Here is a 3,870-nt window from a genome sequence, read left to right on the forward strand (position 1 = left end):
TATTATATTTATTACAAAAGTGAAATGTTCATGGCTAAAATATCCATTTTTAATGTTACAGCATTTCAATGTTTTTCATCTGTCCATTATTTATTCTAGTGGAAACGTAATTTTTGTCGAATTCTGTATTATTATAGTGCTGCATGTAATTTAAAGCATTTTAAAATATCCAAATATGTTCAAATTTATTTACCCGAAATAAATGTATGAGATTTAAAAAAAAAAGACATTAATACGAGAGAGTACGCACTTTTTAGTGCAGTTCCAGGACGACGATACAACTATGGTAGTATCCCGATCAAAGGTATTTACTGAAGTGAGAGTGGGTGGTGTATATATGGTTCAGTATGGGGAGAAGAAAGAGGATAGCTTTAATGCTGAAATTTTGGACGAAGGGCCATTGATAGAGCTTCAGAAGAAAATGCCGAGGAAAGCAACCACACCAGTGACCGTAAAACCACCAACCGTTATTGTTTCGTAGACCTATTTTGTTTTATGAGCCAATTTTTCTTTTTTTTTTGGGGGGGGGGGTGTACACCGGCACAGTATTATATTACACTAGGAGTAGGATAACAGTCCCGTAACTTAATAATAGAGAGAGAGAGAAACCGGGTTTAACGTCCTCTCGACACAAACAAGGTACAGTGACCAGTTGTCCAGTGGAACGAATATGTTGTCCTTTGACCTATATAAAGACTCGGAAAAGTATAAAAATAAAAAATGCCGATAAATTTGAAGCAGGGACCCATTCGCAATGTAATAGTAATTACTATACATATGATATTACGTAGTTATAGTCTAAGTATAACATCTTCTAGTGTGTACAGTCCATAGTCGGACATAATCCATTATCACAATATCAAAAACGTATTATAGCGCCATTCTGGAGGGTGAACCACGTGATAAAGGTTCAGGAGGTCATGGTCAAGATAAATTAGTCAATACAATTAGATTACTGTTGATTTCGCCAACATCGATATATTATGTTATTTCTGTTGACAGATTTAAATGTTAGCGGGTCTACGTGTGTTGTCTGTTTGAGTATATTGTCGACATTGATTGAACTCAATCATTATTAAACTTATTTTCATTGGTTTATTTGTACTCAGCTTTCACAACTCTTGATCCGGAAACGGGGTATGCTGGGAATGTTATTTTAACAATATGGCGCGCATGTTGAATATAATTCGCGGATTGCGAGAAAAATTTACAATTTACAGCTACTTGGATTACTTAGATTACATAGAGCAGAACAAGATATATTATACCAGTTATAGTTGAGCGAGTTATATTTGAAGGTAAGTTACTTTTTATATAGATTACAGATCTAGATAGGCTACAAATTCAGCGATGTGAAATTATCAAAACATCGTTCTACCCAAACTAGTGGATCGATGTTCTAAGACAATTTTTAAGTCATTATTTTCAGATGTTGCTGGACCAGAATTAGAACTCCCAGCATCACTTAAATTGCCTATGAGTACAATCGTAGAATGTAATGGTGTAATGATGTCGCTGAAAGACAAGAGCAAAAAAGAGAGTTTGGTAAGTTTATTTTGTTCATTAAAATTTTCACGAGTTACATTACCGGTAATTTCAATACACCTAGATGAAAGCAATACCCAAAATATAATAGAGAGTGATAAATAAATGCGATAGTAAAAGCATAAGTGCTATTAGCCTGCATTTGAATATTTTTTCATACTGTCATCCTCTTTACAGTCTCTAATTTACACGCAATTGCTGCCAGTGAAAAATTTAAACATTTCTATAAAAAAAAAATATCACTTTTGTTTTTACAGATCTTACATTTGAGTACCATTGGGGGTACAAATGCAAAAGAAGTGACGAAAAGAATTATGAAAGTTTTGTTTACCGATACACTCGCTACTCATTACAATTGGAAGGGAAAGGGGGACAAAACAGCTTTTTCTACACTGATTTTTAAAGACATTATTGAAAGTAAGTAACTAGTTTTACAATCATCACCCCTCTCTGCTTACAGACACCCTAGCGGCTAAAATTAATACCAGCTTGGCTTTAAATTTATAAAGGTCCTGAGATGATAAATATAGTATGTAGGTGTTTCAGTAGAGTTTGATTCACAACGATGCATACAGAACACAGATAGTGCAATATGGGAGAGAGAAATGGGATTTAATGTCCACTCGACACAAGCTAGGTCATTTCGGGACTAACATGATTTAATTTTATTTCTATAATTCGCTTGCGCGTCTGGGTCTTTAGCAGTGGAAGGAAACCGGAGAATACCCACAAGGTTGGACAGGCGACCCTACTCCTTGTCACGTACAACTAGGGATTCAAAACCATGCCAGTTGACTCAATGACAGACTTTATGATACAGCGCGCACGCTAACCTTGCCCCCCCCCCCCCCCATTATGTGGAAGAGTGTTAAATTATTTCATAAATTTTTTTCAGGGGCTGTACGAAAAAATCCTATGACCAGGCATGCAACAGATTTAGAAATAAATGAATGCATAAAAAATTGGCTGCGTTATGCGCCAGAAAGAATGAAAAGGGTCATTTTGTAAATATGTAATTTTTTTCTGCATGTGTATTTTGTTTTCAAGTTATGATGTTGGTAATTTTTATTTTTGGGAAATATGTACATTCACTAGCTCTGATTATCTCCCTTGCGCTTAGTAGCTGCACTTGAGAGCTCTATCTAATATTTTGAAAGAAATACTGTTCCTATTGGTGTGATGATTAGCAAGGAAGTGATTGATGGTCTTAATATATTGGATAGGTGCAGTCTAGATTTTCAAATCTGTGTATATACCGTTACTTTTTATATTATGGATTCATTTTTTATTTTATTTTCGTAGTTTAATATTGGGTTGGGGGGGGGGGGTATCCTTTATAGTGCTAATTGTTCCCCTTTTTTGCTTTTTGATATTGATGTATGTTTGAATGAAATTTCTCTGTAATGATGTTATTTTATGTTGTACATGTATATAGTAATGGTTTGTTCATCACAGTGCTTGTATTCTTGTTATTGAAGTTTTTTGTTATATGTTTTATAATCCATTTTCATAAGGGGGGCGAATGACCGAATGGTTAGCACCTGCGCGCTGTATCACAAAGCCTGTCATTGAGTCAACTGGCATGGTTTCGAATCCCCGGTTGTATGTGACAAGGGGAAGGGTCGTCTGTCCAACCTCGTGGGTTTGCTCTGGGTCCTCCGGTTTCCTCCCACTGCTAAAGACCCCTATGCGCAAGCGAATTATTGAAATAAAATTAACCCAAATTGGTGTCATTTATGGTTAGCACGTGCACGTTGTATCATGAAGCCTGTCATTGAGTCAACTGGCGTGGTTTCGAAGGAGTAAGGTCGCCTGTCCAACCACGTGGGTTTTCTCCGGGTCCTTCGGTTTCCTCCCACTACTAAAGACCCCTACGTGCAAGTGAATTATTGAAATAAAATTAAACCATGTTAGTCCCAAAATGACCTAGTTGGTGTCGAGTGGACGTTAAACCCCATTTCTCTCTCTCTCTCTCCATTTTCATAATGTAAAAGAAAATAATAGTGCTATATAGACTATGTATATGTATGAGTGCTGTTATACTTTAAAATATATTTTTATATCTATTTTCTAAATAAAATTTAGATACTTTATTGACAGTGTTTGTTGTAATTAAGTTTCAGAAGGGAATGGGGTGTTTGATACCCTAATTTTTAGCATGTGTGGGTTATATCATAATGGTGGTATATGGTTTCAATTCCCTGGTTATACATGACAAGGAGTCGTGTGTTTTTTCCAGGTCCTGTGAATTACTCCTATTGCTAAAGACCCCAATGTGCAAGCGAATTATTGAAATAAAATTGAACCATGATGTGTTAGTCCCGA

The 3,870-nt window shown here is 35.8% G+C and overlaps 1 long non-coding RNA gene across 1 annotated transcript; it reads left to right on the plus strand.

Annotated features, from left to right (window-relative positions):
- The first annotated feature begins 1,442 nt into the window (after positions 1-1,442).
- LOC130012215 (uncharacterized) lies at positions 1,443-2,539 on the plus strand. The gene is made up of 3 exons (XR_008787598.1): positions 1,443-1,545; positions 1,803-1,962; positions 2,441-2,539. It is a non-coding gene; the product is annotated as an uncharacterized LOC130012215 (long non-coding RNA).
- The last annotated feature ends 1,331 nt before the right edge of the window (positions 2,540-3,870 follow it).

The sequence above is a fragment of the Patella vulgata genome, chromosome 1, assembly GCF_932274485.2.
Source record: "Patella vulgata chromosome 1, xgPatVulg1.2, whole genome shotgun sequence".
Lineage (NCBI taxonomy): Eukaryota > Metazoa > Mollusca > Gastropoda > Patellidae > Patella > Patella vulgata.